The sequence below is a fragment of the Mytilus trossulus genome, chromosome 5 (assembly GCF_036588685.1).
Source record: "Mytilus trossulus isolate FHL-02 chromosome 5, PNRI_Mtr1.1.1.hap1, whole genome shotgun sequence".
Lineage (NCBI taxonomy): Eukaryota > Metazoa > Mollusca > Bivalvia > Mytilida > Mytilidae > Mytilus > Mytilus trossulus.
Window position 1 is genome coordinate 2,801,004 of NC_086377.1, and position 14,765 is coordinate 2,815,768.

General features: G+C 34.2%; 1 long non-coding RNA gene across 1 annotated transcript; it reads left to right on the plus strand.

Annotated features, from left to right (window-relative positions):
• Positions 1 to 271: 271 nt before the first annotated feature.
• Positions 272 to 8,527, plus strand: LOC134718454 (uncharacterized). Its single transcript, XR_010107386.1, has 3 exons — positions 272 to 380; positions 3,142 to 3,399; positions 4,682 to 8,527. It is a non-coding gene; the product is annotated as an uncharacterized LOC134718454 (long non-coding RNA).
• Positions 8,528 to 14,765: the final 6,238 nt, after the last annotated feature.

The window sequence follows — 14,765 nt, forward strand, 5'->3', positions numbered from 1 at the left end:
ATGCCGACTCTAAACAAAGCTTATTTATAACCCCCCTCTTGTTAATACCACTGTCACTCTATAAATTCAAATCAACCGAACGGTTGTCTCAATACTGTAAAATGTAAATGTGTTTGTGTTAATAAATATTGTATATTGTCTGCATCGATAAGTATAGTTTATACGAGAAGGAATATGAAAGAAAAATGTGTTCAGGGACTTTATAAGTCCTTGATGTGTTCAAATTTTAAACGAGGAAGAAATTTGCACAAAATCTGACACTTTCAGTTTCACAAGTACGTTAAAAATATCTCTCATTGAATTTTTTTTTTTATAATTTCCGGTTTTGATAGATGTATGTAAAATGATGGAGAACGTTTTTATCTTTTGTCTTACAATTGGTAAGTAACAAATTTGATCAATTTTTCCCATATTCAATTTTATTCTTGTTCCACATTTGTCACAGGTTTTGAAGGTTTTTTTTGTTGCAAGCAGGATATCTACAACTATATCACAATGACGAGGTCATAAGACAATTAGTCAGAAAAATAAACACGCAGAAAATTAAAGATTGTCCCTGTTGCCATTTGAGAAACAAGTACCCAGCTAAAATTCAGAATTAATTGGTCTGAGCAAAATTAGAAACGAAATCAAAACGGAATGAACGAAACGAAACAAAACTGAACGAAAAGTTGAAAATTCAAAGTAGAAAGTCCACATAGCCTTTCAAAATTTAAGCTCGAACACATTAAACAATTCAATTGGAAAATTAATCAATGGCCTAGTTTTTAACAAAACAATTTACAAAAAACAAACATGGCAGACATGAAACCACAACAACCGGCAACGAACAGGCGCAAATAATGTGGCGGGAATAAACGTGGGATTAAACATGTTTCAAATAATGTGGCGGGATTAAACGTGGGATTAAACATGTTTCAAATAATGTGGCGGGATTAAACGTGGGATTAAACATGTTTCATATTAATTTGGAACACAAAAAGAACAGATACACAGAATAGTAAATTAGATACTTATTTCAAACTTAAAACTTGTTTTTCGAAAGAAATGTATTTATCTTTAAACAATTTTCAATTGAGAAGTGCCATATGTAAAATTAGAATTATAGTGCACATGATCTCAAAATAGAAAAAGACCGGTATAAAACATTATATATAGAGAGAGATCAAAGGCTTTGTAAGAAATGTAGTCTAAATTTGGTTGAAGATGAACAACATTTTATAACTAGTTGTCCAGCATACAAAAATAATAGGGAGATATTTTTCAAGGAGATAAACTGTATTTGTCCGAATTTTATACATCTTTCAAATGAGGCAAAATTTGTATGGTTATTTACTAATGAAAATTTGTCTGTACTTAAATATTTAGGGAGCTATATTATTACAAGTCTAGATGTTAGACGAAATGTTAATTAATGTATGTAACAACAATTATTCATAATTGTAATGATTATATGGTTCTGATCCTGCCTGGAATTAAATGTATATGATTTTATAGAATGAAGATAATAACATCTGTCTGAACTTTTTTCAATATTTCATTTTATTATATAAAAATGTTGTTCTGTTACAAATCATTATGTATTGTTCTATGTGTACATGTTATGCTGTCCATCAAGGGCCCTTGATTGGAATAATGAAATATTCTTATTCTTATTCTTATTGTAAACGCTCATTCCTCACATAACCCGCGCCAGTTCATGGGATTTTACAACACAACATAGGAATAAACTATTAAAAATCAGTCGAAAAGGCTTGATTTATTATAAAGAATCAGAATTTGAATTTAACTCATCAACTCGATTAAAAGCAGACAAAATCATCAAACTAAAAAACAGCCGGACGTCGAAGGGTACTTATCCATCCAGAAAAACAAGGGATATTGGGTATCCTGGCATTTATCCAGTACACAAAATCAGTACATGCACAGCAAAAAGCACACACAAAATTCAAAGGAATATCTCTTTTATTGTTGTTCTTCATCTCAAAATAACACTGATCGAGGTCATCAACACGGAGCAACAAAAAAAAAAATAAAAAAAAAATAAAACAACAACAACAACAAAATCTCTCACCTAACTGTACGACTAATAAGACCCCTAGCACTGGCTTGAGAGGAATTATTTGCCAAAATAATTTGGATAGATTTGTAAGATATAACACCACTTTATCGGGGCCCCGAAAAGAAAAAGAAAACATACTGGAAAGTAGTTATCAAACAAAATAGTTCCTTCGCTTAAGTGTAAATCTTAAACTATGTAATAACATTAATGGTACAAATTTTCCTGCACCAGATGCGCATTTCGACGATACATCATTACATGTCTCTTCAGTGATGCTCGTGACCAAAATAATTGAAATCCAAAGCTTATATAAAAGACGAAGAGCTATAATCCAAAATGTCCAAAAAGTATAGCCAAATTCGTGAAAGGAATTAGAGCTTTGCATGAGGGAGATGTAAGATGCAACACCACCAACTCGGTACATATCTGAGAGTATTCGAAGTTACTGACAGCTAGTTCAAAGCCAGTAACAACTGTTAAACAAAATATGTATCTTTAAGACTTGAATATCAACCATTATAAATCCAATATGACATCCAATGGATTTAGCGTAAAGACGTCATTAACGATCAGAGAAAAAAAACTTAATGGCGTTTATGTTATTACCGATATACAAAAATACCACAAAATGAAAGAAAATGGTAAATTTGTAATACCTTAGACGATAAATTCCATTTTTCTTTAACTATAAAATTAGTAAAAATAAAAGAGAAATCTTTCTAAAATATTATATACAAAAATATGTAAATTTTATACACTTAATTTTACTGATAAACTCGTGATTATACTAAATCCATCAACACCAAATGATGTAAAGGCAGTTGTTTCTTTTATTAAAGATTCATTTGAACTGAGTAAAGGAAACCAATAACTGTTTTTATCATATCTATTATAATTTTGTCGAGTTTTCATTATGTATGTTTTGTCTATGTATTTGCCATAATCAAAATTGGTGTTTGTTTTGCAAATAAAATATGTATATATATATATATATATATATGTTATTGGCGTATATACGCATTCATCTAGGCCTTATATTGGCGTACATACGCATTTTATTTCTATATTTGTATTTCTAGCGTACGTGAAAGCAGGGTCATGCTATTATCAGTATTACTTTAGAACCATTCCGCTGTCAGAATACAGATTTTGTTTGACCGGATGTTGTGGACCAAAGGTACCAGATGGCAGGAACTACTGTTGTCCGTCCATTGGCGCCACAATTGGAATCGTGTTGGCTTTAATCTTATTCATTGCAATTGTCATAGGACTATGTATGGTGTATAGAAGGAGGAAACACGGATATGTGCATTATAGAAATTATAACCCATGGACAAGTAGGTATTTGCCATTATGGGGGAAAGGGGAGGGGCTCTTGAATTTTATACTTGTACATTATGGGGAAAAGGGAAGGGACTATTTGCTTATACCTGTAAATTATGGGGGGATGGGGGATGACTCTTGACTTAATACCTGTACATTATGGAGGAAAAGGGGGCGGGGGCTCTTGACCTTACACCTGTACAAATACTAAATAGCTTTGAAAGTAGTGTGAAAATAAAGTTCAATACAGCTAGTAATTTGTTTTGATTTACATTCAGTGGCAAATATTTGATGCATATTTTGACGAGAACAATTTCTCGGACCCAGGAAAATGAACCACAATGGGTTGATTATTTGAATTTAAATTTCTTGGGGTGGGGTGGGAGTTTGTGGGTTTGGTGGGGTATTTAAAACTGCGGAAAATAATCTTGCTCAAGACCGGATGTTAATGAGTATTCAGCAGCACTAAAAATCGGGATGTATTTATGTTCAAAAGTGAAGATGAATTTTTGATAGCTTATCATGCATAATTACAAATGAAAATCAATATATGCAATCCACAATAGTTTTTCCCTGTCCGCCTAGAATAACTTATGTGTGTGTTCTTATAACGAGTGAGTTTGTTCAGTTAAACCCAGATAGCCTGGGGTCCTGGCTAATCATGTCAGTATACGACGCGCAGCTAGATTGGGCCGGATCCCAGGCTAAAACCCAGATTATTGGGGTTTATGACAGGTTATTCAATTAGTTTTTCATTTCCACTCTACTGGATATAGATAAGAAGATAACTCCCCTTCCAAGTCATAATTTGTAAGAGGAAAATCATGATGTCAAACTACGGTCTTCCAAACAGAACCTTGGATCACAGCGAACAGTAAACTATAAAGGGCCATAAAATTACTAGTGTAAAAACCATTCAAACGGGAAAACCAACAGTCCGATCTTTATATAAAAAAAAATCGACAAAACAGAAATACTTATGAACCACATCAACAAACGACAACCACCGAACATTAGATCCCTGATATAGGACAGGTGCAAACAAATACAGCGGGTTTAATCGTTTGAATAGGTACCAATCTTCACCCTCGCTTTCTTCTTATTTTATATTTGGATCTTTATTACTTTATACTTACCACATTACACTCAATAGATGTAAGAGGATATGGTATGAGCTATTGGCCTTAAATGACGAATTTTACCGATTTGTATTAGTTTTTTACTAATATATGAAAAACAGTCATAGATCTATGTTTACACGTAAAATTATATTATAATTTATATTTTTATCTAAAGGGTCAACAGAAAGTGAAAGCATTCTCCGAAATAATGAACACTCAAGAACTTTATATTCCCACACACGCCTGTAATATTGTGTTGACATGTTTGTGTGGAGATGTGCCTAGATTGGCAGAAGATATACAGATACACGCCTCATTCACACGCCATAGGTTTAAACAGGTTTATGTATCATGTGTTATAACAAGATGTGTAGTGGAAGCACCATGTGTAGTGGAATCACCATGTGTAGTGGAATCACCATGTGTAGTGGAATCACCATGTGTAATGAACAAGGTTACACTAGAAGCACAATGTGTACAGTGTAACATAAACGCTCAAATTTAAATGCACGAAATGCACACTTTGATAATAAACATTAATTGAGTGATAATAAATCTTCATATATTTAGTGTAATCATCGTGTGCTTAGTGGTATTATCATGTTTCTAGGGTACTCATCACAGTTATATTGTTTCCTTAAATTACTGGAGAATACAGGCTTTTTCCCCTGGAGAAAAATCCCTATTGGAAAAAGAAATGGCTTAAAATTATTCCCAAAAAGGCAACTTTCTTCCAAAACAGTGCAATCTCAGTAGTTATTGAAAGATGTTACCATAAGGAACATCTGTACTAAGTTTCAAGTTGATTGGACTTTGATTTTAAAAAAACTACCTTGACCAAATACTTTAACCTGAAGCGGGACAGATCAGTGATATTGTTTCCTTAAATTACTGGAGAATACAGGCTTTTTCCCCTGGAGAAAAATCCAAATTTGAAAAAGAAATGGCTTAAAATTATTCCCAAAAAGGCAACTTTTTTCCAAAACAGTGCAATCTCAGTAGTAATACAAACTGAAAAACACTCATTTAAACATTTTTCATGCCTAAAATGACGATGTGTGCAGATTTGTGGGTCTCCTTATTTATCATCACTGACAATAAGGGGTCTAATTTCAAATAAGGGTTAACCTCTTGAAGTTCCAGTCAAATTCATGGTTTATCATAAATTTCCCAATTTGAAAATAAAAAAGGGTAGAGGAAGTTTTGAAAAAAGCCAACAATATCACTGCATCATCAATCTAGTGCATTGTGTTCAGTATGATTATCATGTTTCTAGTGTAATAACATAGTGTGCATCATGTGATCATCATGTTTCTAGTGTGATCACAATATATCTAGTGTGATTACAGTATGTATCGTGTGATCATAAAGTTTCTAGTGTGAACACACTGTATCTAGTGTGATTACAGTATGCATGGTGTGATTATAAAGTTTCTAGTGTGAACACAATATATCTAGTGTGATTACAGTATGTATCGTGTGATCATAAACTTTCTAGTGTGAACACAATATATCTTGTGTGATAACAGTATATATCGTGTGATCATTGAGGTTCTAGTGTGAACATGATATATCTAGTGTTATAACAGTATTTACGGTGTGATAATTATGTTTCTAGTGTGAACACACTGTATCTAGTGTGATTACAGTATGTATGGTGTGATCATTATGTTTCTAGTGTGAACACAGTATATCTAGTGTGATTACAGTACGTATGGTGTGATAATTATGTTTCTAGTGTGAACACACTGTATCTAGTGTGATTACAGTATGCATGGTGTGATTTTAAAGTTTCTAGTGTGAACACAATATATCTAGTGTGATTACAGTATGTATCGTGTGATTATAAAGTGTCTAGTGTGAACACAATATATCTAGTGTGATTACAGTATGTATCGTGTGATCATAAACTTTCTAGTGTGAACACAATATATCTTGTGTGATAACAGTATATATCGTGTGATCATTGAGGTTCTAGTGTGAACATAATATATCTAGTGTTATAACAGTATTTACTGTGTGATCATCATGTTTCTAGTGTGAACACAGTATATCTAGTGTGATTACTGTATGTACGGTGTGATAATTATGTTTCTAGTGTGAACACACTGTATCTAGTGTGATTACAGTATGTATCGTGTGACCATCAAGGTTCTAGTGTGAACACAATATATCTAGTGTGATTACAGTATGTATGGTGTGATCATCATGTTTCACGTGTGAACACAGTATATCTAGTGTGATTACAGTATGTATGGTGTGATCATTATGTTTCTAGTGTGAACACACTGTATCTAGTGTGATTACAGTATGTATTGTGTGATCATCATGTTTCTAGTGTGAACACAGTATATCTAGGGTCATTACAGTACGTATGGTGTGATAATTATGTTTCTAGTGTGAACACACTGTATCTAGTGTGATTCCAGTATGTATGGTGTGATCATTAAGGTTCTAGTGTGAACACAATATATCTAGTGTGATTACAGTATGTATCGTGTGATCATCATGCTACTAGTGTGACCACAGTATATCTAGTGTGATTACAGTTTGTATGGTGTGATCAGTATGATTCTGGTGTGAACACAATATATCTAGTGTGATTACAGTATGTATCGTGTGACCATTAAGATTCTAGTGTGAACACAATTTATCTAGTGTGATTACAGTATTTATGGTGTGATCATCATGTTTCTAGTGTGAACACAGTATATCTAGTGTGATTACAGTATGTATGGTGTGATCATTATGTTTCTAGTGTGAACAGACTGTATCTAATGTGATTACAGTATGTATCGACTATTAAGGTTCTAGTGTGAACACAATATATCTAGTGTGATTACAGTATGTATGGTGTGATCATTATGTTTCTAGTGTGAACAGACTGTATCTAATGTGATTACAGTATGTATCGACCATTAAGGTTCTAGTGTGAACACAATATATCTAGTGTGATTACAGTATGTATGGTGTGATCATTATGTTTCTAGTGTGAACAGACTGTATCTAATGTGATTACAGTATGTATCGACCATTAAGGTTCTAGTGTGAACAAGATATATCTAGTGGGATTACAGTTTGTATCGTTTGATCATCATTTTTCTAGTGTGAACACACATTCAATATATCTAGTGTGAATACAGTATGTATTGTGTGATCGTCATGTTTCTAGTGTGAACACAATATATCTAGTGTGAACACAGTATGTATCGTGTGATCATCATGCTTCTAGTGTGAACACTGTATCTATTGTGGATTATTTCAACAACACAAATAACAATATAACTTAAACAGTTCTAAATATCATTTATTTTTAAAGTTTAACATGTTTAACAGTTTATTGTTTATTTTGGTCAATGCACATAGAGCCTGACGAGAAGCATATACTTCGTATATCTGCAACCGATTTCACCTGGATAGTTGCAAACCCGATAGATGGGTAGTTTGTCTTATATATTGCTATTATTAATTTTAATCGTATTATAAATAAATATTTGATATATACATATTGCAAAGTGTCTCCCCATAACATTATTAGGCATATATATACATGATTTACGTAAGATAATAATATAGACTTTACTAAGTTCAAAAATATATTCTAACTAAATCTTTACTACATTTAACTAATTTAAAAATTCGCCGTTTCAGAATCTAATGCATCCTGGGTAATATTTTAATAAGCGTACACCAAAGCGTCTTGATTGGGTGAAAACGTTATTAAAAATTGAAATTCAACCAATGACATAACGTTATTTTCACTTTGGGGTACGAACAATGAAATTTCTTATGATGCTCTAGATTCTGAAACGGCCAAAATAGCAAGCAATGGTGTCAAATAAATATTTCTTCAATTTTATGCAGTAATAAAATTGAAAATGGAAATGGGGAATGTGCCTAAGAGAGAACAACCCGACCATAGAAAAAACAACAGCAGAAGGTCACCTACAGGTCTTCAATGAAGCGAGAAATTCCTGCACCCGGAGGCGTCCTTCAGCTGGCCCCTGAAACTTTTCTTGTTGAAAACCGTCAAACATTTACATGAATATATTTATCAAAGGTACCAGACTTATAATTTAATACGCCAGACGCGCGTTTCGTCTACACAAGACTCATCAGTGACGCTTCTAATCAAAATAGTCGTAAAGCCAAATAAGTGCAAATTTGAAGCGCAGTGAGGATCACCAAAATGTGTGCCAAATACGACTAAAGTAATCTCTGCATAGAATAACAAAATCCTTAATATTTTGAAAAATTGACACGAAACGTCCACCAGCAGCTAGTGGCATATCGACCCAGAGGTATATCGACCCAGAGCAGTGGCATATCGACCCAGAGGTATATCGACCCAGAGCAGTGGCATATCGACCCAGAGCAGTGGCATATCGACCCAGAGGTATAACTAGTTATTAAATGTTCCAGGCTTATTGTTTAATACGCCAGATGTTCGTTTAGTCTACATTCTTGGTTATAATTTAACATGAAAGCGCTTTACAATATAAATACATTCTATAAAATGCGCATGTCAATATAATACATCCGATAAAGTGCGCATGTCAATATGTATACATCCTAGATCATCCTATAAAATTCGCATGTCAATATAAATAGATCCTATAAAATGCGCATGTCAATATAGATACATCCTATGAAATGCGCATGTCAATATAGGTACATCCTATGAAATGCGCATGTCAATATATATACATCCTATGAAATGCGCATGTCAATATATAGATAAATCCTATAAAATACGCATCTCAATATAGATACATCCTATAAAATGCGCATGTCAATATAGATACATCCTATAAAATCCGCATGTCAATATAGATACATCCTATGAAATGCGCATTTCAATATAGATACATCCTATGAAATGCGCATGTCAATATAGATACATCCTATGAAATGCGCATGTCAATATAAAGATACTTCCTATAAAATGCGCATGTCAATATCAATACATCCTGTAAAATGTGCTTTCTATAAAATGAATTGACATTCACAAACATTCCACGGACAATTATACAAACTTATATTACACTCTGTGTTACACCAATCTGCCATCCCGTTGATAGACAAAAATAGATCTGTTGGGGTACAAGTCACCCTTGTTTTAAATACCATCTCGTGCCGCAACAGACTACTTCCGGTCATACTAATCATATTTGCTGATCTTGAAGGCGTTAGAAAGTCGGTTCCTGATTTTTCAGCAATACTATTTACTGTTTCGGAAGCCATCGGAAATTTGTTCCTGGAGTTTTCATAATTCCTTCCAATTGTGTTTACTTTTTCGGAAGCCGTCGGATATCTGTTTCTGGAGTTTTCATAATTCATACCAATAGTATATACTGTTTCGGAAGGCGTCGGAAATTTGTTTCTGGAGTTTTCATAATTCCTACCAATTGTGTTTACTGTTTCGGATGCCGTCAGAAATCTGTTTCTGGAGTTTTCATAATTCATTCCAATAGTATATACTGTTCCGGATGGCGTCGGAAATTTGTTTCTGGAGTTTTCATAATTCATACCAATAGTATTTCCTATTTCGGAAGGCGTTAGAAATTTGCTTCGGGAGTTTTCATAATTCATACCAATAGTATTTCCTATTTCGGAAGGCGTCGGAAATTTGTTTCTGGAGTTTTCATAATTCATACTAATAGTATTTCCTATTTCGGAAGGCGACGGAAATTTGTTTCTGGAGTTTTCATAATTCATACCAATAATATTTACTGTTTCGGAAGCCGTCGGAAAAGTGTTTCTGGATTTTTTAGAATTCATTCCAATAAAATTTACTCTTTTTGGAAGCTTTGAAGAACCAATTCTAGAATTTTTAATTTTCATACCAATAAAATTTGCTCTTTTTGGAAGCTTTAAAGAACCAGTTCCTGCAGTTTCAAGTATCTGGCCCAACTCAATGTCGCTTTCCTGTTTCGAGGGCATTACTTTGTTTGATTCAACTTTAACATTTTTAACAACAAAGGTTGTCAAGGAAACACAGAAGCAAGAACATTTAACGACAGGACAATGTCTCTCATTACATTTTGATACACACAAGGAAGTCGAATCCGACACGGCTACGTTTTTTCCCACCGGATTACAAGAAAATCGTTCGTCAGAAGCACATACTTTATACTGATTTTTCATTGTATCGATATTAACGACCACTGCATGCGGTTGACCAGTGTATTCCTTGGAATTCAAGTTTTTGGTAGAAACTGTATTTTCTAGACCAGCGTCGACATGTTTTTTCTCTATTTCCGGTGGAGATGTAACACTGATTTTTCTTGTACCCTGATTGCTCGCATGCTGAAACCGGACGCGACTCTTTTCAAACGGAAAGTTATGATTTATGTCATTACCAGGCATTGCATGCTGTGTATTTTGACTAAACGACCTTGAGATGGGAACATTTTGAGCAAACGACATTGAGTTGGGAACATTATGAGCAAACGACATTGACTTGGGAACATTGTGAGCAAACGACCTTGAGTTGGGAACTTTTTGAGCAAACGACCTCGGATTGGGATATTTTTTTAAATCAGTTAAACCAGGCTTAAGATGAGGTTTGTGTTGTAGAGATACACTACCACTAGCGCCATTCAACATACCAGGCATTAAAAGAATAGTTTTCTTATTAGTCAGTCTTTGGTCTGGTTGAAAACTTTCCCGTTTTTGTTGTTCTTTTGCCGACTTTGGTCCTAACGCAGCGACATTACGGTGGTTTTGCATAAGACTTCCAAATTGTACAGAATTTTTCTTTGGAATGTCCATTGACTGTATATGTAATCCCTGCGCTAACCTTCTTAATTGACTATTATAATATAATTTAATGGCTTTGCTGTTTAAATTATCATTTGTTGTCTGAATCTGTTTTAAGTTTTGTAAATTATTTACTCTCCTGTCGAGTAATCCAACGTCTGGTTTCCTGCTGATCAACCCAACGTCTGGTGTCCTGCTGATCACACCAATTTCTGGTTTCCAGCTTTGTAAACCAATGGCTGGTTTCCTACCGAGAAGTCCAATGCCTGGTTTTCTACCGAGAAGTCCGATGTCTGGCTCCCTCTTGATCACTACAACGTCTTGTTTCCTGCTGATCACACCAATGGCTGGTTTCCTACCAGAAAGTCCAATGTCTGGTTCCCTGCTTTTTAATACAATGTCTGGTTGTTTCTTGCTAATTAATGCAATGTCTTTTTTCCTGGTCAATCCAGTGGCTGGTTTCCAACTGAGACGTACAACGTCTGGTTTACTGCTGAAACGTACAACATCTGGTTTCCTGCTGTGTAATCCAATGACTGGTTTCCTGCTAAGTAATCCAGATTCTGGTTTCCTTTTAGGTAATTCAATATCTGGTTCTATTAATTCCGTTAAAACTTCGTCAAGACTTGAACGAGAACTGGAACGATTAGTATCCGCCATTGACACTTTTGTGTTTATTGACGTAGTATTTGCAGAGTTGTCAGATCCATCTTCTATATTTTGCAGCACACTATTTGAAGAAAGATTTGCTCCTGAAAACACCAAGACAGATGTTAATAAATAGTTTGTTGAACAAAATATGAAAATGAATACGTAACCCGCAAACATTTCTCCCGGACCCCAGTATATCGAATGGTTGTGCCTTTATAACCAGTTAATTTGTCGTATACAGTCTCAATTATTGGTATGTTGTACAGACATGTCGCAAATAGTCTTTAATTCAGTTTTTCATTGTTACATATTGTTTATTTTTAAAGTGATGAAGATTTTAACACAATGTTGACTATACTGTACCCCTTTTTTTTTAACATGTTTACTTATATTTGTTTTGTTTACACTTTGTCCATATAATAAAATTTTATGCGACTGTCATACAAGTGGGAGGTACGTAAGCTATAAAACAAGTAATTATACACCATTGTCTACATAACGATATGCCTGTACCAAGTTAGGAATATAACAGTCGTTTTCCAATCGTTCACGTGTTAATTAGAGCTTTTTATTTTGCCATTTGAAAAGTAATTTTCCGTTTTGACTTTTCCTTAGAGTTTGGAGATTTTGTTTCTCTTCTTTTCACTACAACGATACAAGAGCATGAAATCAGATTCGGACTCCTCTTGAACTGATTTTTAATGTGCGTATTGTTATGTGTTTACTTTTTTACATTGGCTAGAGGTATAGGGGGAGGGTTGAGATCTCATAAACACGTTTAACCCCGCCGCATTTTTGCGCCTGTCCTGAGTCAGGAGCCTCTGGCCTTTGTTAGTCTTGTATTATTTTAATTTTAGTTTCTTGTGTATAATTTGGAAATACGTATGGCGTTCATTATCACTGCACTTATATATATTTCTTTAGGGGCCAGCTGAAGGACGCCTCCGGGTGCGGGAACTTCTCGCTACATTGAAGACCTGTTAGTGACCTTCTGCTGTTGTTTTTTCTATGATTGGGTTGTTGTCTCTTTAACACATTCCCCATTTCTATCCTCAATTTTAGCTACTCTTTATTTCTTAACTTACCATCTCATACTTAGCATATCTTTGCTGGGGGCATCTAAGTCACGTAAGTTTTACTTTGCGTATTACTGTTTTTTTTTTTATCTACATTTCGTCGTGTGAATATTTCAGTGGTGTATGTCCATTTTTTTTCACAAATTGACTTATTTGTACTACTTGCATCCTCGTATAATGATCTATCTCCCTATACTTCTATATCTCTGAATCTTGCCCCTTTTAGGCCTTAAAAATACTCTTAGAATGATGTATCTCCACATCTTTAATATTTGAAAAAGTTATACTGATCTATGTTTTATCCAATAAAATGTTTGAATTCTGGTCATATGACACAATCTAGCAAAATTTTGCTAAAGGTATAGGAAGAGGGTTGAGATAAAAAAAAAAAAAAACAGGTTTAATCTTCTGCGCCTGTCCCAATGCAAATAATAGCCTTTATCCTTTGTTACTTTTTGATGATTTGAAATTTTAGTTTTTTTTTATTTATATTTCTGAGTATGACGTCGATTACTGGGTCAATCTGAAGGAGGCCTTCTGGTGCGGAGTTTTCCCGCTCTATTGAAGATCTATTGGTGACCTTCGGCTATCTTCTGCTCTTTGATGGGGTTGTTGTCTCTTTGTGCTATAAAACCAGGTTCAGTCCACCATTTTCTACATTAGAAAATGTCTGTGCCAAGTCAGGAATGTGACAGTTGTTATCCATTCGTTTGATGTGTTTGGACTTTTGATTTTGCCTTTTGATTTTGGATTTTCCTTTTTGAATTTTCCTCGGAGTTTTTACTTTTTTCTAAATTTTATATGTTGGAGAAACATTTTTTAATGATAGTTAGAGTGACTTTTTGAGATGTAATGTTTTATATGAATATATTTTTTAAGCATTTCAATATTCCCCCTTGTTCTATATATAATGCGACTTGATTGGGATAATACTATATTTTCTTATAAACACATAATTAAACTCTCATATTATAGACGGTTTGTACTGTAATGTTCATCGGGTACTCGGAAGATTTAAGGCAATAACAATCAAAACCAAGGAGTAAACAAAGACTAACAAAACCAAGGGACATTTACATCAACATTTATAAATAAGAAATAAGAAACAACACGAACTCCACTAAAACCGGAAGGAAAGAAATTCCTGCACCGTATACGGATAACAAAGAACTAAAACTCCCAGCATAGGCGCATTTAGGGGGGGGGGGGGAGCCGAGCCCCCCTTTTTGGGAAAAAATTTGGTTGCTTATATAGTGAATCATTGAAGCGTGACTGGAGCGGGCCCCCATTTAGGTCATTAATATGCCTGTCTGTTTGCTTGTTTTTGTTGTGTATTTTAGTAACAATCCTATTGTTTGAATTTTAGACTAGTAAAATTTTTATTCTTATTCTTAGGTCAGTCAGTTGGCCCCCGATTATGACAATTTCTGGATCCGCCACTGCACAGAATGTATTTCAAACAAACATTTTGCCGAGTTGTGACTTTTGTAGTAACACATTGCTTTTTAGTCCATAAATTACTTACTAGTAACGTTCATTATAATATAGGGTTATTGCATGAATATTGGGGAATATTGTCCCTAGGAGAATTTTATATTGCACAAGCTTGCGAGTGCAATATATGTTCCACGAGGGACAATATTCCCCAACATTCATGCAATAACCCTTTTATTGTATAGCAATATAATATTTGAAAGTAAAAATTGGTTTAAACTAAGATTTAAACATTGATGACGTCATGAATTTTGAAGATTTATTGCACTAGTGCAA